We start from the raw sequence: 23821 nt of genomic DNA, 5'->3' as shown, positions 1-23821 counted from the left end.
TTCTAATTGATTTTTTTAGAAAAAATTACGACCCCCTACCCTGAACTATACCCTAATTACACCTCATTCCCTATGTTTTCAAAAATTATACTCGTACCCCTAAGGTTGAAGGTGTTAGTTGTATTATATAAAAGACCATTTTACTCTTAACCCAAAACATCCCCAATCAAATGACTATTTTACCCTTTTGTTCATCTTCAATCCAAACACCCCCAAAATCGAAACGTTGTGAGAAGTCCTATTTTTTACGATTTCGGTGTGGTTTTTAGGGAAACCAAAACCGAACCATTAAGGACTTTTTGGTTTCAGCTCAGTTTTGGTTTCTGTGCAGTTTGCTTTCATGTCGATTGTGGTTTATGATAACGTTTTCATAGCAATTTGGATTTGGTTCTGTATCAGGTTTTTTTAAACAAGTTGGATTCGGTTTGTGCCTATTTTCTTCTCTTTCTCTTTTCAACTACATAAAATATTTCATTTGCCCCACACTTAACCACACTTAAAAAGGAGATCAATGGAACAAGCATTGTTACAAATCAATTTACCTATTTTCATAACCCCATACTCATTAATTTGTACCAATTTGCCTTACACCCATAAATTTGCTCACTAATATTGAAATCAATTCAATTACTCATAACCTTATACTCATTATTTTTTTATCGGTTTCATGCGATTCGATTTTCGGTTTGTTATCGATCGATCCGGTACAATTCAAATTTTCAGCCGGTCTAGTCATACCCCAGTCCAAAACCAATCCAAAAAACAAACTTACTAACTACACCAACAAATGCAATGACTGACTTTGTACACACCATAACGTACATTAAACTCCCTACTGCCGATGCATAGGGAACTTTCTCCATGTCTTATCATTCTCACTTGAAGGGCACTGCTTGGAAGTTAACTTGAAGTCATTGGAAAGTGGTGTGTTAACCGCCTTGGCATCTTTTATATTGAACTTATCAAGTACCCATTCAATATACTTTTGAATTTTGAATTGTAATCATTTACCAACCATTAGATCGGAATAAATTCCACGTGGCAGACTGTGAATTGAGTGCCACGTAGAATATTTTCCTTACTAAGACCATAAGGCTAAAATGAACGGAGCCAAGGAAATTAAGTTACAAATGATATACATGAGGGTTAACTTGGAAAGCTTAAGATCTTCACCCAAAAAATAATAATAAAAAAAACAAAAAAGGCTTATAATGGACAACCCAAAACAAGGAGCCCACGCCAAATATTTGCAAGAGACCACAAACTTCTTGCCTGATACCTCCCCACAGAATTATTTATGTCTCTGTTAACAGAAGGAGATTAACCAGAATACAAATTGGAGAATTATAGCTGTTGTGTCTACGCTAAGAATGCTGTAGAAAGACTGTACACAAAAAATTAAACTCCCATGAATGTTGCAATTTTTGTTGTTTTTTGGAGTAAAAGTTAAAAAAGAACGTCAACCAGCCGAAGAGAATTCTGTTTAACCTACAGATGCATCTTTTCAAATCCCTCCAACTAATAGACCAGAATTATTAGTCAGTCATCCAAATATGTGTTTGGAAAAAAGAAGGAAAAATCTTTAAGAGCCTACAACAAGATCACCACAGGGGACTCAATCACCCCAGGAATTCTCATCCTCAAGGGTCGTCAGAGTCCCAAGACTTGACCTTAGAAGAGATCTGCCAAAAAAAGTAACCCAATTAGTGTAGTTTAAGGCAACTGGTCGATAACTTATTGACTAGTTTGGTCTTTCAACTCAAACCACAAAAAGTTTTCTGATACTGCCTTCCCAAAACATAACACATTCAAAAGGGGGAATTACTAAAAACCCAAAAGCATTTAAAGCAACCCAACACATGTTACAAGAGTCAGACCCATTTACAATAAGTAGCATAATATTGGGATATTTCATCTTAAAAGCATATGCAGAAAAAGTGACTTGGTATAATCAAGAATATAATTGGTTCTTAACAGATCGATTAGCTAACCCTACTCCCACTAATACATCTAGGCCAGTTTATATTAATATGAAACATAGTCATTGATTAGTCAACACTGTAACACAATACTGATCCCAATACATTGAGTTGAGAGGATGTAGTAAGGAATCTTTTCAACGAATAAGAATTGATTGTAAGAGTGGTCAAATAGAGAGAACCCCATGGGAGAGCATACTAGTACACAAAAAGTTATACATCATATGACAACAAATTACCAGTAACATAATCATGTATGGCCCCACATTTAAATAATCCCCAGAAAGCCTCTCTTGCAAGCTCATCTGGCTATGGTATTTGTAAGACCTACTCATCGACTGAAATAAGATGTTTTGAAGTCTTGGAATAAAGAACTAGCCCACTGAATCAGATGTGATATTCATGGAAATTCTGTCCTTTCAAGTCAGCCTCTAAAGCTGGAGCTTGTTGCGAACCAGTGCATTAAAAATTTCAACTCTGCAATTGTTGCATCAGGAATACCAATTGCTCTCTACAACACTAGGATGACTCCTAAGTGGCTCCTGATACACCAGCTAAACTTACTCAACCTGGGTGCCTGCCAAGCTTCCATCAAAATTCAGCAAAGTAGAAATAAGGGGTTGTGGAGAGATCATTAATGAGGTATGGAAGCGAATGGAACCAATCTAATAACAATAAAAGTCTCCCGTTCCCTCAATATATGTAATGAGATGGTAATTCCGGGAAAGCATCCATAGTGATTGCACATCTAACCATCATCACCATTATGATTTTTAATGCAGGCCTAGTCCAAAAATTGGTCTAATTTTGCTAGTACTAGGTTATGGGTTTTCGATTCAAGTGTTTTTATTTCTAGTAAACTCAATTATAAGTCCCAAAGGAAGTACATGAATTTATTCTTTTAATTCAGTATTCTAGTGTGGGGTCCTCTTAGTCTTGGGGATTAATTAGTTAGTCTAGTAGTATATTCTTGTTAGGTTGCTTTACTTATTAATCTGTGTCATGACAGGTTTAGGAATTAGAAGTTAAGTAAAACTCTTGCTCTTTTTCCAGGTTGTATAGAAGAGATGTAACCCCCATCCGTTGTTCAGTTTTTGAATAAGAATATTTTATTGAAGTGTGTAAGAAACTTTATTTTCCATATCGCATGCTGCTAAATCAGCAAACCAGCAAGCCTTTTCAGCCGTTGTTCACTTCTTTTTTTTGGGTGTGTGTGAGGGGGGGGGGGGGGGGATTTTCAGATCTAGACTTGTGGAGCAACTGATCTGATTTCTAATTCCTAAACTGGAATCTAGCATTGGCTGCCTACGTCAACTCGGCATTAGAGCCTAACTTGGCAATGAATTACCTATGTTTTCAAGAGTTTTCATTTGTCCAATGAAAATGAATCCATTGAGGGGGGCCTCGGCCAGGGAAGGGGAGAGTGGCCAAGTGGTCAAAAGCAACAGACTGTAAATCTGTTGAAGGTTTTCTACGTAGATACCACATTCGTCAGCGCAGGAAGGCCAACCGAGGCCGCTTTGGAGCACAGCTTATTTAGCTCGGAATAATGGGAGCGAGCCCTGGAACCGATTGATTGTTAATGTTAGATAGTAGAATAGGAGAAAGCCTTGTTTCCGGGTACAATAGGTCAACGGAAACAAAAGGTAATTCGTCTTCCAGCGTTAGAAGAAGTTGTGTCCATCCCAGACATCTGCAACGTCCTCCCACACCTTTTTTTTTTAATATGGGACAAACTGAAGGAAAAGACTGACCCATTTGGTGACTTTTGTGGTCGTTCTCATTGAACCGACTTGGATTTGAACTACGATTCAGATCAAGTCTTACTGAAATCGGATTTCCTTTTCGTGCCATATGCGCTTAGACTTAACTTTTTCCCCTTTTTTTCTTTCCGATCCAATATTTGTTCTCGAAGATCTTCGTTTGCAACTGGAACCAAAACCGTGAAATTTTCTTTCTTGAAAGTAGTTCTACGAGTGCTTTTTCTACCTAATTTCGGACGAAAACCCACCTGGTGAGAGCTTTTGGGCATATGCTTATATTGCTTTGGAATTTAACCAACAAGGGTTGACAAGGTCGGGTATTAAGGGAAGAGAAGGTCCTCGTTCGGATAGATATGTTTACCTATGAACACTAAAATTCAATCTTGCCTGGACCCCGCTCCATGGATGAGCCAGAAAACATTATTTATAACATGGAAATGCCAGGCCGCTTCGCTTTTAAGAAAATCCAAAATAAAAAAGAGTTCTAATATAGATCCTTTGCGAAGGTGATATTTGTTTGCTTTCTCTTGACTAAGCCCCCTTTGCCCTTTATTAGTAAGGGCTTTCTTTTTAAGTTAAAATACTATTGTTGCCAACAAGGTTTAAAGTATCTGTATTGGGTATCATATCGGAAAGGTGATTTTAAGAGACGTATCGTATCGTATCGTATCGGAGAGTATTAACCATATCAGGTCACCTATCGACCCTATACAGTTGATACTTTTTAGGTATCGTATCGGTGTCGTATCGTATCGATACCCTAAAAATAAGATATGTATCGGTTAGTATTGGCAGATACGTTAAGATACTTAAAACCTTGGTTGCCAACAAGGATCCCCCATTCCGAAGGGTTACAGGGCCGGCTGTTAGGTCCAAAGTTGTATGCCACTGTTGTGGTGCTGATAGATTCACTACTTCAACGTCGTTATCGAACATTGCAGGCTGAGCATCTATTTCTCGTACATCGCTCCACACCAAGAAGAGCACAACACCCTCCAGCAACAAGAAGAATGGAACCATAGGCTCCTATGCTGGGAGCATTTCAGGGTATAGGTCTAACCACCTCAATTCCCCGTTTCTGGCATGCTATAGTTATTATAGTCTTTCGACGACGAGAATGAGAGATTACCAGTAAGCCAGATGCTTCGCGAACCATCGGTACATTTCGTTTCACCTAACCTCCTGAAGAGGCGCACTCCGATACCATTGATCTCCAATAGCTTTGATAGTAATGGCTGGATCTACTACTACCTCGTCCATTGAGTATAACAGAGCAAATGATGGTCTAGCAATGAACAACAGGATGATACAAAGCGGGGGCTCTCTACAAGGATTCTTGAGATCCGGGGAGAGGGAAGAAGATTAGACTAATCCAGAGACAGAAAAGTCAAAATCAATCTCCAACCATCACATCATATGGAGTAGTAGAAAAAAGGTTAAATACATACGTCAGTGACGGTGCGGTCTTCAAAGCGAACAAAGTGTATCAAGGAGGCGGAAACAAGAACTCTTAATCAGAGCCAGCATTTACTTCTATTCATGTGGTTAAGAAAGTCTTCGTTTTCTCGAAGTATTTGTTGAAAAAATTGAGAATTGGTTTTTCGATGATAAGAGAATCGAGAAAACTTCCCAGACGAGGGAGGTCGAATTCCAAACCTTTTCTTTCGAGTATATCCATTACCAAAAAATGGATGTTACTTTGGGACACATGTGGATAGATGCCCCGCGTGGCTAAAAGTAAGCCAAGAGAGCTCAAACTCTTTTATTTAGTTCTAATGAAAAAAAAAAAAAAAATAGTCTTACAAAGCTAGAACTAAAGATGCAACGTTACGCTTCATATGCAGATACAAGGGCCCAGCCCATTATGACTACATAAGGCTCCTTTTTTGTTTGCTTGATGAATCAGGTTCCGCCCATTCGACTGGCAAAGTTTGTGAACTGGTTCAGCCTCCTCTCCATATATGTATTAACGAACAGGCGGAGGATGACTAGATCAGGTGGGAATCAATCCGTTTATCGTCCATATCAATCAAGAATGATTAAGCAGGCAAATGCCAACAACCAATTCTCAGACCCCCAACCTTCAATAGCTTTCATTGGTTGGAAAGGTAGAACAAGAACTTCGACGACCAATGGGAAGATCAAGAAAGAGAGAGCTCTCCCTCTCTAATCTAGAAAGAGTAGGGATCTGGACTTCATTTTCTCCCACGTTCCAATACGTTTCTTAACTTTCAACCGCCTATCTGCTTGAATTTGGTCCCACCAGATCGCGGCATGTCCCTTTAGACGAGTAGCAGCAAACTTTACCCTTTTTTGATTTGGCATGTCTTTTCCAGTCAAAAAGCTTTTCTAAGCTATTAAGCCAATCTACAAATTCTTCGGAGTTGAGAAGCAAAACGAAATCCGGATTAGGCCGAAAAAGAAGCAACGCTTGGATACCATGACCGATCACCATTGGAAAAAAAAAAAAAATTTAGGAACAACGCGCGCAAACAGAATGTCTCAGTGGTGGTTCTTTGTTCGATACTTTAACTAAATGGACAAGACCAACTTCAAATTCCATCGAAAGCAAAGTAAAAGAGAAGAGAGTAGGTGCACTTCCACGCATGTCAATATTTGAATAAAAAGCTCTACAAGAGAGTTCCCTCCTCCGTTACAGAATCTCCCAAAGTGAAACTAACTACCATGACTCCTATCAATACAGCTAAACCAACAGTGCGATTTCCATTTATAGGTGGACGGACTGACAACCTAGTCTTCACAGTACATGGTAGAGATGTTGTCTAAGACAGATGAGATCAGTGAATCTAATGATGATGTCTTTAGTTTCTTTCTATTTTAATGGTGCTAGATAGCCCATGAATTTCCTTCTTCCAAACATGTCATCATAGTTGATTTTTTTTAAGCCCGAATATTATCTGGGACCCGAGGAAGCCCCTAGAATTTTATTAAAAAATTAGATCGCCAAAAGAAATACAAAAGGGCGGGGGCATAGCCCACCTTACCCCTACCTGATCCACTCTGACTCGCATCAAATAAATGAAAACCATCCAAAACAAAATAATTACATTCTGAAGACTGGAAGAAGACTCTTCACTCAAAAAATTTTTACGGTTTTGAAGAAGGTCTTGCACTACAGTGAAATATGAATTAGACAAAGTCGAACAAGCATAGTTGGCCAATAAATCAGCTGTGTGGTTACTTTCCCTAAAAAATACATGTTGGCACCTAGAGAAACAACCAAGGTAAGCACTTTCTAAAACCAGTACCAACTAATCAATAGGGGGCAGACCCTTTGAGACACAAACCGAACAATAGTCATGGAGTTTGAACTGATATGGCATCTTGAGAATTCCATGTTAACACACATATGCAAACCATCCAAGAGAGCTCAAATCTCAGCCACTGAGTTTGTGCAGATACCACAACAATTTGCAAAAGCCCCAATCAAATTACCACAATTAACCCGGGTAATTCCACTGCCTCCACTAATACCTAGGTTTCCTTTACTTGCTCCATCCACATTAGGCTTAACAGTATTAAATGGAGGGCATCAATAAATAGGCTTGGGGATTTTCTGAATGATACCTGGATCACCAATCTACAAGATTTGAAGCACCAAATCATCTTTCATGGAAGTAGGCTTCTTAAACTTTGATGGGTACGGAACTTCTCAAATCCAAGACTTAATCTTCTCAATGATTGTCACTGTCATTCTCACACCTGTACCATGACGACGATTGTTTCTTCCCTTCCAAAGTTCCCACACAATAAAAGAGGCTGCAATACCTTTGATGTAATCACAAATACCAGCCATACCTGCCTGAGATTGCCAAAAAATAATTCTAGCCCTTATCTCTTGATATTGTAGAGTTTCCATATCCAACAGGTTACCAAAAATTTTCCAAACCTTTGTGGCTGTGACACCAACAACAAGAATATGAGAATTTGTTTCTCTCCAGGGGTCCCTGCAACATATGCATTATGAAGCCAATTGAATCCCAATTTTCATTAAATTGTCATCTGTTGGGATATTTCCGTTCAGTATCTGCCAAGTAAAGATAGCAATTTTAGTAGGCATAGACTTATTCCAAATCCAGGTTGCATAGGAAACCTTGGGGATCTAGAATGAATCACACTCCAGGATGATTTGATGGTAAATTTCCCATCGGAAGTCGGCTTCCACACTACTTTGTCCACCTTGTCTGATAAAGTGACATTGTAATTAATTATGTTATCACAAATCAACTGATCGTCAATGAGATGTAGAGTGCCCTAATCACACTGACCCTCTTCATTTAGCACATCCCTGACTCATGTTTCCAAAATCACATTAATGGCACCATCCACATAATCAATTAGAGGGCCCTCCCCAAGCCAATCATCCAACCAAAACAAGACATTGCCCTACCCAATCATCCAAATAGAATCGGCTAAGAGAAAGTCCTTCAGCCCAATTAAACTCCTCCAAGTTTCCGAACCCACGGTGCTACTCTGGGCAAATATAATATGGGTGTTTTTCAGGGATTTAGCTTTGAAAAAACTACTCCATTGGTTATTTTCTGACAAAAAATACCATAATCCTTTGAGTCACATAAAGAGACGAAAATCCTCCAAGGAACGAATTCCTAGGCCACCCTCCTCCATGGGTGCGCAAATTTTATGCCAACTAACCCAATGATGGCGTTTCCCAAACTCAGATTCACCCAAAATAAAACCAGCACAGATGGAGTAAAATTTTCCCATCATCACTTTAGGGATATCCAAATAGGATAAAATATGGATGGGCATAGAAGATAAAACATGTTTTAATAAAATCAACCTACTCCCTGATGATAGCATCTTGCCTTTCCAACCTGCTATCTTTTGCCCGACTTTCGTGAGGATGTCCTTAAAATACGAGATTTCAATCTTCCAGTATAAAGAGGGGCACCCATATAATGATCGGTAAGACTTTCCTATGAAAACCAGTTATATCACCCACCATCCTTAGACGCGCCTCTGGTGTTTTGGAGTCCATAATAAAACAGTTTTTCAACCTATTAACCCGTTGTCCAGAGTAATCTTCATAACAGCTAATAAAACCCATAATTTGTTTCAACGAAGATTTTAGACCTTTTGAAAAAATAATGGTGTCATCTGCAAAAAGGCTATGGGAAATACCTCGGCATCCATGAGGAAGATGAAAATAACTGGTTCGTCCTTCTGCAAAAAGAGATCTAAAACCCCTGCTTAGCACTTCTTCTGCCAAATTAAACAAGCTAGGAGATAATAGATCCCCTTGACGAAGACCTCTAGTGGATTTAAAATAACCTATAGGTCCTGAATCCACAACAACCAAAGACCAGCAATTATTAAGAGCTTTTTTCAGTAAGTTTGATCCACTCCTGGTAGAAGCCAAACTTGGCAAGGACATCCACCAAGAACCTCCACGCTATTCGGTCATAGGCTTTTGCCATGTCCAATTTCAAGACCATATTCCCCCTTCTAGTCTTTCTACTTAGGTCTTGAACTACCTCCGGAGCATCCATTTTAAGAATCAAAATTAAATGAGATGATGTGAAGCTTCTTGGCAATTGGCCTCCGGCAAAAAAATCTTTCATAGCAGCCCATACATCCATCCCTACAACATCCCAGCAGGCTGTGAAAAAGTTACCAGTAAAACCATCTGGACCTGGCGCACTATCTGATGCTCAACCAAAAACCGCCATACACCTCTTCTTACGATGGACTAATCATAAGCTGAGCATCATCCTCCTCGATGACAATAGTTAGGATGGCCTCAAGTAGATCCTGATCAACTGTTGTATTTTCAAAAGAGAAAATGCCAGAAAAAAAAACTTAACTGCCTCAGCATTAACACCATCCATTCCAACAACCCAATCACCACCAATATTTCTTATTTTTTCCAAACTATTTCTTCTCCACTTAACCTTCACAACAGTGTGGAAAAACTTCGTGTTCCTCTCACCTTCCTTAAGCCATTTGACTCTAAACTTTTCCTTCCAGAAAATTTCCTCCTGTAAGAAGGTTCTATTTAAACAGTTTCTTGCCTCCCTGAGATGCTGAGCTGCCTCTTCTGATGGATCAGAATCATACACAGCTTCCGTCCGACAAGCGTCGTCTTCCACATTTTAACATTCTGATGTGTGTTCCCAAAGACCTCTTTATTCCAAGTTTTCAAACCAATCCTGAATGCCTTCAATTTAAAAAAGAGGATCTGCAAAGGAGAACCCTCATACACCGTGGACAAAGAGTTCTTCACAAAATCCCGGAAAGCCGAGTGTGAAAGCCACATCTGCTGAAATTTAAATGTTGAAACCCTGCTGATGTTGGAGGCTCCAAATTAAAATTTGATTGGAGAATGGTCTCAGCAGACCCTGTTGAGGTGGTGGACCCTACTAATCTGGAACTGAGTGGACCATGTAGTGTTGCAAAGAACCCTATCCAGTCTGGCCTTTATCATACCCCGACTACTTAACCATTACTCCAGGAGAATGCACTACCCCCAAACCCAACATCAGTAAGAGCTGCCCGATTCACAAAATAACCAAAATCCTCCATCGATTGAGCACATGGTGGCCTTCATCCTACTTTCTCCGAAGGGACCAGAACCACATTAAAATCACAACACACTGCCCACGGTAAACCTGTAGCATTCGAAACAGCACATAGCTTTTCCCACAACTCCCTCCTTTCCAACACTATGCAAAAAAGCATGCACAAAAGTGATTTAAAAAATATTATCTGATCCCAATGCCGAACAGGAAAAAGTGAAATACAGGGAGTGGGATTCCCGGATATGAATCTCTAAATGATTTTTCCAGAAAATCCACAACCTGTCATCACCGTCAGCGCCGTTAGATATACAATGATGCATTCCTATTTTTCGCATAATTGTTGGAGCTTTGCTAAACACAACCTTTGGCTCAGAGATAGCCACTAGATCAACATTGGACGTATTCACCAAAACTTTCAAACGCCTGCAAGAAGGCTTATTTCCTTGCCACGAATATTCCAAAAAATAAAATTCATTGAGAACTGGACCAACTGGTTGGGTTTTTACCTTGGCCCCTGGACCTCGTAATTCGTCTCTCCATTATGACTAGGTGGCCAGCTTGCATCCTAGGCCCTTTAGAAGCCTTATTGATCACCACCTGCGCCGCCTTTCTTGAACCTCTGATCCTCACTGAATGTCCCCATTGCCCTTTCCACCTTCTTGTTGATCATAGCATGGAAAGCCTTGAATTCTTCAATATTGACTCTCCATTTCGGTAAATGGACTCTATACAAGTCTATTTGAAAATCATCCCTAGACTCTCCGATGATTTTAGGATTAAATCCACGCAACCTCAATGGAATCTGTGTTGTAAGCAAAACAGAATCATCACCTGCCCCATTCTTCTTTCTGTATGGAAGAGGCGACCCCAACAGCTCACCATTGATATCATCACTAGAAGACATCGATGCCTCAACCAAATCAACAAGATCATCATCATGGTGAATCACAATTTCACTCCTCTTCCTCGTCACAAATCTCCCCTCCAAGGACTCCAAATCCCAAGCGTTAACAGCTAATGTATTTGCCGCTACCCCATCGTCTGCCCCCTTCACCATTAGGGCCTGTGAATGGTCACTATTCACCCTTACGTGAACAGTACCATGCAAAGCAACTCTTGAGCCATCTCCAACACTCCCATTTGACACCGAATCATCATTGGGGTTCGATTTTTCAACATGAACCCTCGTTGGTTCATCAACTGGCCATCCTTAGAAGTTGACCACTCGACATCTCCTTCTTGGGGCAACCATGCACCTGCAAAACCTGGTCTGCACCCACTTCTCCACCGGTAACATTCCTCATTTGCTGACCACCTGACATCTCCTTCTCGGGGCAACCATGCACCTGCGAAACCTGGTCTGCACCCACTTCTCCACTGTTAACATCATTGTTGATTAATCATGGATGAAAGAACTTATGTAACTTGAAGCCTTCTGAAATACAACAAAGGTTAGTTCTTGAAGGACTAGTTGATGAAGAACCCTCAAAGCCAATTGAAACCACACCAACAGTGCAGCCACAAGAAGAATTGAAAGAGGAAGACGTCATACAAATTCCGAAACCTACTGAGGCAGCAAATCAAGAAATTTTAGACGATGTTGCTGGTTCTCTTGAATCTTCATTGCCCACAGTAGAAGGTCGGCCCTTTAAGCCAAAAGTGAGCTTGTGGTTCAAGTAATGACAACCACTAGTTGAGTGAAACCCATTCCACATCATGAATTTGTCTTCCTCGTAAGTTTCAAGACAGATGCACAACATCAAAGCTTGGTATTCTGAATTTTGTTTGAATTCAAGACAAGTTGTGGACCCGGTCCAAAACACTGGTCTTATTTTGTTAGTACTTGGTTATGGATTTCTGTTTTAAGTCTTTTTATGTATGGGGCTATGTGCTCAATTATAAGGTTCATATTTTAGGTCCATATGGCATTAATGAATTTAATCATTTTAATTTGGTATTTTAGTGTGCGGGGTCTTCTTAGTCTTGGGGGTTAAGTAGTTTCAGTCTATTAGTTTATTCTTTTTAGGTTGCTTTATTTTAAAAATCAGTGCCATGACATGTTTAGGAATTAGAAGCCAAGTAAAACTCTTAAATTTCTGGTTTAAAAAAAAGAGATGTAACCTCCATCAATTATTCAGTTTTTGAATAAAAATATTTTATTATTTTATTGAAAGTATGTGAAAGAAATCTCTCTTCTCTCTCTCCTTTCGATCTCTCTTTTCTCTTCCTCTCTTTCTCTCTCCCTCATCCCTAGTCTGTCACTCTTCTTTGGACTGAACCCCTTCTCACTATGTTTTCTCTTCCTTAGTCTTATTCCCTTATGTTCCCCCTCGCAGGCTGCTGAAATCAGGAAACCAGCAAGCCTTTTCATCCCTGATTTGTCAGCAAAAATTATTTCTCTGGACCTGTGGAGCAGCCGATCTGACCTCTGATTCCTAAACAGAAACCTAAAAACTGGCTCCATCAATCTCAGATACCTCTTCTTTCAAGTTCTGTCCTTTCTCTAAACATTCTGTTATTCCTCCCTACCCATGTGGTCCACTAACCCACCTTAACTGTGGATTTTGATAGGAACTAGAAGCATTCAAAGCCCACAGAAGTGTATTTGCATCCGTGGGACAATCTTCCATATTTTGGTCCATCTTTCTTCAAACAAAGCAGCACCACACCGACCAAACAATCCCAGTTCTCTTCCAGCTCCGGCAACTTTCATACAACATAGTACACCCAGGTTATTGACAATCTTCCACATTTTTGTTTTCTCTCTTTCCCTCTTGTCGTTCTTTAAATTTCTTGAAAGTGAACGATCTGTGAAATTTAGGACTGGAAGATGGAAACTTGAGTGCCAGTTGATAGCAGCCGCTTCTCTGATACAAATTAGGTCCGACATTGTAGACTTGCTAATCCCGAAGCATTTTTCCAGGGCTTGTTCCAGTGTCCACCTTCTTTGGGGAACTCTGTTCCTCTTCCTCTTTAGCCCTACCAGTGTCCAGGTGGACACCACTTGCAGTGCCTTACTCAGAGAACTTCAGCGACTACGCGGACAACACAGCAGGTGTACAGTACCTTCCCCCACACCGCTGGTCAGCTCCATCAACCGGTTTGAGAAGGTGTGCCAATCTCTAGGACATCTCTTAATAATGTTGTGATGGATGTTAAAAGATTTGGAGGGAGGATTATTGTCATCACGCTGGTATTGGAGAAAGAGGTCGTCACCCCAAGTAAGATTGGATGAAAGTAGTAAGATACAGTTTTGGGAGCACATGGATGGACTAGTGCAAGGTTTTAGCCAAGGAGAAAAGATTATTGTAGGGGGTGATCTGAATGGACATGTTAGGAGAGATCGTAGAGGCTGTGAAAGCATCCATGGAGGCTATGGGATTGGAGAGAGGAAAAACCGAAAGAGGAGGGGATCTCAGTTTTAGACTTTGCAGTGGCATACAATTGATCCATTGTGAACAATTTTTTTGAAAAGAAACAGAAGCATTTGGTTACCTAAAAAAATAGGCATCATTCCAGCCAAATAGATTTCTTCCTAACAAGAAGGTCCAACAGATTGTATTGTAAGGACTATACGGTCATACCAAGGGTCAGCCTAACCATTCAACATAAATTGGTGGTCTTGGATATGTGCCTCATTACACAAAATCATAAAATAGGGGAGCCTATTTGCCCTAAGATAAGGTGGTCGAGCTTAAAAGGAGATTCTTTGACATTGTTTACGGATAAGATGGTCAAACAAGGAAAGTGAGACTTTAAAGGCGACACTAATATGATGTGGAACGAGATGACAGCTAGTATTAAGATGGTTCCTAAGGAGGTCGAGGTGAATCGAAAGGTAAATGTGGGGAAAGCATGGGCAATGAAATATGATGATATTTATAACAATCTAAACACAAAGGAAGGAGAAAAGCTATGTATAAGATAGCTTAAGTTAGAGAAAGGATGAGAAGAAATTTCGACCATGTTAGATGTATTAAAAGTGAAGATGGTAAAGGGGGATGAGGACATTAAGAAGCGATGGGAGAGTACTTCTACAACAACAACAAACTCAGCCTTATTCCAACTTAATGGGGTCGGCTACATGGATTCAATCGAACAAAGTAGGTAAAAACTATAAAGTGAAATAGAAGAATGGGAAAACAATAAGAGTAGTAAAAAAAAGGAAAAATGGCAAATGAACAAAGGAAAATACAAGAAAAGTGAAAGAGGAATGAGACACAGCCCAACAAGTCAGGAGAATCTCAGCTAATGCTACATGAATCCTTGCCCTCCAATAGGCTCTATCCGAGATCATACACGGCACGACACGTAGACTATGCATGTCCTTTCTCACAACGTCTCCTATGGTCATTTAGGCCTGCCCATTGCTCTTTTAGCTCCATCAATCGGAATCATATCACTCCTCCTTACTGAGGCGTCCCTAGGCCTCTGTTGAACATGACCAAACCACCTCAGACGACTCTCTCGGACCTTATCACTGATCGGAGCAACTCCCAAGTCAGCTTTGATACAATCATTCCTTACTTTATCCATCCTTGTTTTTCCACAAATCCATCTTAACATCCTCATCTCTGCCACACAAAATTTATCAATATGACACTTCTTAACTGCCCAACATTTTGCCCCATACATCATAGCCGGGCGAACAATGGTCCTATAGAACTTTCCTTTAAGCTTTATAGGTATACATCGATCACATAGCACTTCGGACGCACCTCTCCACTTCAACCATCCCACTTTAATTCTCTGTGAGACATCATCTTCTATGTCACCTTCCTTATTTATGATTGACCCCAAATACCTAAAATAGTCACTTTGTGCTATTTCTCTGTCCTCAATTTGCACCATGTCAGTATCCATCATAGTGTGACTAAAATTACACATCAAATACTCTGTCTTTGTTCTATTAATCTTAAAACCTCTTGTTTCCAGGGTTGATCTTCACAGCTCTAATTTAGCGTTAATCCCTGCTTTTGTCTCATCCACAAATACGATATCATCGGCAAAGAGCATATAGCACAGGACCTCGTCTTGAATGCCCTTGGTCAAGTCGTCCAGGATAAGCACAAAAATATAAGGGCTTAAGGCTGATCCCTGATGGAGCCCAATCGTAATTGAGAATTCGTTGCCCTGACCTCCCACAGATCCCACACTAGTGACAACGTCCTCATACATATCCTTTATTATATCCACATATTTACTCAATAACCTTCTCTTCGCTAGAACCTGACAGATTAAGTCTCTAGGGACTCGATAATAGGCTTTTTCTAGGTCAATAAAGACCATATGGAGATCCTTATTGCTATCTCTATATCTTTCCATGAACCTCCTCAATAAGTAGATAGCTTCAGTCGTGGATCTACCTAGCATGAAGCCAAATTGGTTCACTAAGATATAGGTCTCTATTCTCAAACGAGCTTCAAGAACCTTCTCCCAAAGTTTCATAGTGTGACTCATAAGCTTAATGCTTCTATAATTATTGCAGCTTTGGATAGCACCCTTATTCTTGTAGATCGGGACTACAATGCTTCTCCTCCATTCATCTGGCATTTTCCTTATGTTCATAATCATGTTAAACAAATTGTATAACCAATAGACCCCACAACTTCCAAGAGTTTTACACACCTCTATCGGTATCTCATCTTGGCCGAGATTCTTGCCTGTTTTCATCTTTCTTAAGGCTTCTTTAACTTCTGCCATACTAATCTTTCTTTCATATCTATGTCGTGTGATGTCTTGAGGAAGGATGTAAATGTCCGGATCACTTTTACTCAACCTATCTCCATTTAGAAGGTCACAAATATAAACATCCCATCTCTTCATAATGTCCTCATCTTTTACCAACACTCTTCCATCCTCACTCTTAATGCACCTTACCTGATTAAAATCTCTATTCCTCCTTTCTCTCATCTTAGCTATCTTAAATATAGCCTTTTCCCCTTCTTTAGTGCTTAGGTTGGTATAGAGATCCTCATATTTCTTCGCCCTAACCATCCCCACAATCTTCCTAGCTTCATTTCTGGCATCATAATACCTCTTTTTATTCTCCGAATCATTATTCCTTTGCCAAGTCTTAAAACAAATTTTTTTTTTGTCTTAATTGCTGCTTGGACCTCAACGTTCCACCACCAAGTCTCCCTAGGGCCCTGACGACAACCCTTCGCTTCCCCTAGTACATCTTTGGTAACCCTCTTAATACAGGTCAACATCTCGTTCCACATCTCATTGGTGTCTCCCTCAGAGTCCCACTTATTTGACCACAATATCAGTAAATGTATTTAGGGGCTCCCTTTTTAATCTCCACCACCTTATCTTAGGATACATAGGACCCCTCCTCCTATGCTTCTATGCATTGAGGCACACATCCAGGACTACCAATCTATGTTGGGTCGTAAGGCTCTCTCCAAGGATAACCTTACAGTCCTTACACACCATTATGTCTGCCCTTCTTGTTAGGAAGAAGTCAATTTGACTTGTATGAATCCCACTTTGGTAGGTAGTGTTCCTGTCTTTTTTCAAAGAAAGTGTTCCAAATGGCTAGATCATAAGCTACTGTAAAGTCTAGGAGTGAAAGTCACCTCATTCCTCTCCCCAACCCCGAAGCCTCCATGGACATCTTCATAGCCTCTACCAATACTCCCAATGTAGCCATTCAGGCCACCTCCAATAATAATTGATTCATCCTCGCCAAAACCCTGCAATAAATCATCCATGTGGTCCGAAAATTGGCGCTTACAACTGTCATCAAATCCTATCTGGGGGGCATAAGTACAAACGATATTGACCTCCAATACTAGTTTGATAGATATAATCTTATCACCCACTCTTTTGACCTCCACTACATCATTCTTTAGATCTTTATCCACTATTATCCCCACTGCGTTTTTATTACTTTGGTTGCCCACATACCAAAGTTTGAAGTCATCCAACACTTTAGCTTTGTTACCTTTCCATCTAAGCTATATTAATCCTTCGTCTGCTCATAACATTTATCAACTCTAAGCTCTTGCTCGTTAAGGATCCAATGTTCCAGGAAGCTAATTTAATCCTGCGTTTCTAGGCTGGCATAATACCTCTCACTTGCCCTTGCCTACTTATCACCACATTTGGGCATCGACGTGGCGCGTCGCATACGGGGAATGCCCTAGAAAGAGGAAGGGAAGACATGAGATCAAGAAAAGGTCAAAAAACAAAAGGATCCATGCAAAAGGCGATTGACCGAATATACTAAAGTATCGACTGCCGACCTGACGCACCATTATAGGAAAAAAAGAAATAATTATTAAAAAAGTACAAACAAAGGGTTCCAAAGCATTAAAAAGTACTTAGGCATCAGACAATAGGGACCGTGCACATAGTACAAGACATAGGCAGGTAATACAAAAGACATATACAAATATATAAAAATGCTGTCTAGGAAATCAAACAGAAAAATAACGGGTTCTAACACGTCAAACTATAGTGTATCCGCCTATTAGGGAATGGCAAAAAAAAATTCATGCAAAGATTAATTAATAGAGAATCAGCTAGCAAACGAATATCAGGTCAACAAATATAGATGAACAAAACACACAGGATAGGGCTATGTCGATTATAGCACAACACTAACAAAATAGTTAGATAAAACAAGAGAAAATATCAGAATGGCTGAAACAACAAATAGCAGAGACGACTCACTAACAGAGGAATGGCAGAGATGACACACAACAAATAGCAAGAGTGAAAGGGCTGGTACAATACAATAAACAAATAGATATAATAAAGACTTCTTGAGTAATAGTGCCCCAGAGAGCTGCATTACTTATCGAGACACCACAGGTCGCAAATATATGCTCAAAATTAAGGTGTTTGAAGTAAAAGAAGCTTTAAGAAAGATAAAATTAGGCAAGACACAACCTAGATAGGTCCCAATAGAAGTGTGAAAGAGCCTAGGATTTTGTAGTTTAGCTTGGCTAACCAAGCTGTTTAACAAGATTATGAGTACAAAGAAAATGCCAGATGAATGGAGGAAAAGTATTATGGTCACAATTTACAAAAATAAAAGTGATATCCAAAGTAACAGTAACTATAGAAGCATAAAGCTAATGAGTCACACTATGAAGTTACAGGAGAGGGTTATATATACCCACCTAACAAGGAAACTATTGTTTCGGAGAACCAATTTGGCTTTATGCCAGGAAGATCCACGATGGAAGTTATCTTCATACTTAAGAGACTCATGGAAAGGTATTATTGTAGCTCACAATAGGATAAGGATCCTATTAGAGGCCCAGCAACAGGATCTAAATACAGTTGGTGGTTTGGCTAGGCAGTTTGGGGCTGTTTAGGGCAAATCTAGGGTTTAGGCTAGGGTTATGGATGAAAGTAATATATGGTAATGATCAACAGGTCTATGAGGTTATTTTGATATAAAAATATTGGGATTTGGATCAGTTTAAAATTCCTGCAGAATTAGGGTTAAGGTTTCGGGTTTTAGAAATTAAGAAAAATTACCAAAACTAGGGTTTTGAGTTGGAGATTGGAGTAGGGTTTTTGGTCAGATATTAGAGGGCTTAGGGGGAAGGTTCGGCTGTAATATGAGCTGAATTGGATGGCTAATTAGGTCTGAACAGGTTTTTGGCTATTTAGGGTTTAGTGGAGATGAAGGGGAATTAGGGTTTGAGTGATGGAAAGAGGCAGCAACTTAGAGTATGGAGGGTGTTGAGGAGGAGCTGTGGTCAAAGTATGAGAGGATTTTGATGAGGGAACAGGTCTGGATAGGTTCTAGATAAATTAGGGTTTATGAAATTAAACCAGAAAATAAAAAAATCGAATGGGGAAGGAGAAGGAATGATAAAAAACAGAAATTAAACTCAAACTCACCACTGGAATCCACCGGCAGTAGCTTGAAAGATGAAGGATGAAACCACCTTCAGAGAGAGATACTCCCAGCCATCACGGCGTAAGGAGTCGCAGGAATCCACCCACCATTTCCACCTTGAAATCCACAAGGATGCACACTCAAAGGAGCAGAACAGCAGCAGCAGCGGGCCAGCAGCAGGAAAACAGTCTTTTTTTTCAAATTTCAATGTGTGGGAGCCTCCCACGATTTAATATATTTATAATATGGCTTTATGCCAAGTCCTAATACAAATTAAAGTCTTCTCCTTAAAAAATCGTGGAAGGGAGAGATTTAATCTAACTTAACTAATTTAAACAGTAAATTGACTAAGATACCCCAACAAACTTAAAAATAAAAGAATCTAACTTAAAACAACTAATTTAAAAGAAGATTTCATACTAGCCAATAGAATATAAGGACCTATTAACCAATAGGAACACTTCACTTAAATTAGACTAATTGAACCAATTGGGTGCAACCAATTCTAAACCGGTTCAATCTAAAAACAGGAAAATAAACTAAGTATTGGCCTAATCCCGTATGCAACCTATATACCCCTAGTTTAGGCTCATTCAAGTGGCCTAATACATAAAAAAAACCCTTGGAAACAAAGGCCTAACACGTATATAACCCAACCCTAGGCCTATTTCTAAAGAAATAAGCCCTATTTGGTGATGATTCTGCATCAGGTATAGAGAGGGCAAGAAGGATCTCCATATGGTCTTTATTGAGCTAGAAAAAGCCCTTGACAGAGTGCCTAGAGAGCTAATCTGGCACATACTAGAGAAGAGAACTGAAGAGTGTCATGCAAATATATCGGCATAATTAAAGATATGTATGATGGTGTGGTGACTTGGCACAATGGTTAAGTTGTGCTATTGCAACCTGTTGGTTGTGAATTCAAAACTTGGAAACAGCCTCTCCTGCGAAGCAGAGGATAAGGCTGGTACATTTGCCCCTCTTAGACTTTGAAGTAGCGGGAGCCTCGTGCATTGGTATGGTGACTCACGTAAGAACTGTGGGGGGGTCAAGGTAGTGAGTTCCAAATTACTATTGGGCTACATCAAGGATTTGCCTTAAGCCCTTATTTGTTTGCACTTATTATGGAGAATTTAACTAGAGAGACAAAATGAGATTCCTTGGTGTATGCTTTTTGCTGATGACATTGTATTCGTGGATGAGACAAAACAAGGGATTAATGCCTTGGAGTTATGGAGATCAACCTTGAAATCAAAAAGTCGAAAGATGAGTACCAAATACGGAATATATGGTGTGTAACTATAGCCACACTATAACGGTTAAGGAAGTGATCAACATTGATGATAAGAAGATATCTCAAAGTGATTATTTTAGATATCTGGGTTGTATCGTAAATAAAGAAGGCGATATAAAGGATGATGTTTCCCAAAGAATTAAAATAGGATGGATAAAGTGGAGAGGTGTGATAGGAGTACTGTGTGATCGGTGTATTCCTTTAAAGCTTAAAGGAAAATTTTGTAGGACTGCCATACGAACGCATATGATGTATGGTGCGGAATGTTGGGCAATTCAGAAGCGTCATATAGATAAACCAAGTGTAGCGGAAATGAGGATGTAGAGATGGCTGTGTGGCAAGACCAATAAGGATAAAGTAAGGAATGACCATATTAGAGCTGAGTTAAGAGTAGCGCTGATGCAGATTCATCATCAAATGGGGCTTGTTTCATTGGGAATAAGTGTAGGGTTGGGATATATATATGTTGGGTCTTTGTTCCCAAGGGTTTTCTATGTATTAGGCCACTTTAGTGGGCCTGAAATAGGGGTATATAGGTTGCATACGGGATTAGCCCAATACTTAGTTTTTATTATGTGTTTTTAATTGAACCGGTTTAAATTGGTTGCATCCAATTGGTTCAATTGGTTTAATTTAAGTGAAGTGATCCTATTGGCTAAGAGGTTCTTATATCCTATTGGCTACTAGGGAATCTTCTTTATTTTACGTAGTTTAAGTTGTTTTTAAGTCATTAGGACTCTATTTTGAGTCTATTTGAGTTTCCTAGTCAGTTTAAGTTGCCTAATAGGTTAGGGATAAGGTTAGGCCATTCCTTTTTAGTGTCTAAGTCTATTTTTAAGTCTTCTATATAAGTTTGTAAGAGAGACCAACATTACACACGAATTTGATTAATGAAAAAGCTTTTGTTTGCTGTCATAGCTACTGCTCTGCTCTGTTGAGTGAACCTTGTGAGTAATATCAAGGCTACCTTGTGGGTAATATCAAGGTGAAGGGATTGGTGGACTCCGATCGACTCCTTGCATCTTGTACATCGGGAGGTCCTTCTTCTAGTTCTTCAAAGCTGCTACCATTGAAGATTTAATCTTTCAAGTAAGTAGTTTATTAATTCAGCATTTAATATTCTTCTTCTAATCCTCTAACCTAAGCTCCATCTACTCCTATTATTACCCCTTCCATTAATCCATAGATCCATTAGAACCCTAAAACCCTAGATACAATTCTGCCCTAAATTGCAGAATTTTGTAACTCATCCAAACCCTAACTTCTTTATACCAAAATAACCCCCTAGACCTGCCCATTAATACCCTATAAACCTCTTTCCTAAAATCTGCCCCTAAACCCTAGATCTTACAAACAGTCCATTTTCATAAGGCATCCTACCCAAAACCCTAGAATTCCAACCTCAACCAAATTTGATCCAACTTATACCATTAGACTCATAAAATTCTGCACATCATTACCAAATAAAACCCTAAGTCGAAACCCTAACCATAACCCTAATTCTGCCTTAATTAGCCTAAGCTGTCCCAATCGGCCAGCCTTGTTAAGAGATCCTATTACCCTGGTTCCTAGTGGGATTACTCCTACCTAGGACTACATTAAGCGCCTATACGGGATAAGCTATGAGACTATGAGTGAGTCGTTTGAGGTGGCATGGCCATATCCAACTAAGGCCTTGAGATGCTCCAGTTCGGAGAAGTGATGTAACGACCCAAACCCAGATACAGGTAAAGGTACAACCCTCATGTGCGCTGATCAAACAATCGCTAAAACCATGCGTAAACATTCAAAACAAATTATCAAATTCAAGTCTCAAACATAAAATATTCAAACAATAGCCTAAAATCCCAAAAACTCCTACTGGAAGCAGCCTAATGTTTGTCCAAACTAAAATCTCAAATTCCAATCTATCAAAGTTTACCTCACAAAATGCTCCCCTATTACATCCATTTAATAAAATAAAATAGGAAGAATGAAAATAAGTCTTCGAATCACCCTCGAACTCTCCAACAAAAGCATACCTCCGTCTCAATCCTCTATGATGTTAAAAATGGGGTGAGCTAAATAGCCCAGTAAGATAGAATATAGCAAAGAGTACAACACATTAACAACAATCACGACAATTAAATCAAACACTTTATAAATTTTCTCAAAACAACACTATTCGATAAAAATACTTTTAGTTTTCTCAAAATAACACTTTCACAAAATACCTTTAATTACCACCACTCTGTATCACTCTAGCCGGCACTGAGGGAAACAGGCTGCCACCGTCCATAATACGAGGGGAACACGGCCCCCTTACAATCACTTACGATCACTTAAAGCTGTCACCCATTTTGTGACTAATTATAAACCACTGGCAACTCATTTGTGCACAGTGGATATGATTTCCGCGGCTCCATAGAATACCTCTCTGGTGGCTATGACTCTCCACCGGCACGGGGCAGTCTATTTACCCTCAAAAACTTACATCACTTATCATTCTTTAGCAAACACTCACATCACTTGCCACTCTTTAGCAAACACTTGCATCACTCGTCACTCTTTAACAATCACACTTCTAAAATACACCAAGTGAAAACACAGGTAAAATCCACAAGTAAGATCCAAAACCACTTTCTCAATCACCACACATATGTTCCATCATCACTAGGATTCACTTACACAATCACATGGCGCACTTGATCACAAATAAATCGTCATACATTGACAAGTACAATGCAGATCACTATAATTCAGCATGTCACTTTCAATGACAACATTCCACATAAAGCACAAGTCAAACATACCACACACACATGTGATGCACACTCACTATAATCCACTTACCTAAGTCTGTAAATGTGTTATCCCCACCCTCTGAGCTCCAAGTTTCCGAACAGTCACTATCTACAATTATAAACCATTCCCTATTAATTACCTCATCCACAAACCAAATGGTACCCTACTTCCCCAAAAGTCAGCATAAGGTCCACAAATCAAATAGGCTGAAACCTTGGTCAAAGATCTCACTAGGTAGTAGTACTAACACTCTCCCAAAACCTTATTCATAAACTTTGGACAGACTTAAGGTAATCGAGTAAAAACTCCAATTTGGAACAAAAGACCAAAAATAAAGAATAGGGAGGTTTCTCAATCGCAACAGCAAAAGACCTCAGTATGGGTCCAAATGAAAATCGAGTTCTTTTCAGCCTTCTTTAATCTTCCTCCCTTTAAGCGTTTAGAAATGGCTTGCTGCAGCTCACAAGGGACTTGGGTGCATTTGACCACATCGTTGTACCTACCAGTCAAATGTTGCTTCAGTATAGTGGGCCCCCCAGACCTTATTACAATACCTACACCGTGACTTTTTCTTATCA

At 39.6% G+C, this 23821-nt stretch overlaps 1 protein-coding gene across 1 annotated transcript in view; it reads right to left on the bottom strand.

Annotated features, from left to right (window-relative positions):
* Positions 1 to 1474: 1474 nt before the first annotated feature.
* LOC122653929 (mediator of RNA polymerase II transcription subunit 19a-like) overlaps positions 1475 to 23821 on the bottom strand; it is a 32661-nt gene continuing 10314 nt past the window's right edge. Inside the window, exon 6 of the transcript XR_006331863.1 lies at positions 1475 to 1682. The gene's annotated coding sequence lies outside the window, so the exon portion shown is untranslated. The remainder of the gene's footprint in view (positions 1683 to 23821) is intronic.

The sequence above is a fragment of the Telopea speciosissima genome, chromosome 3, assembly GCF_018873765.1.
Source record: "Telopea speciosissima isolate NSW1024214 ecotype Mountain lineage chromosome 3, Tspe_v1, whole genome shotgun sequence".
Lineage (NCBI taxonomy): Eukaryota > Viridiplantae > Streptophyta > Magnoliopsida > Proteales > Proteaceae > Telopea > Telopea speciosissima.
This window is presented reverse-complemented; position numbering and strand designations above follow the sequence as displayed.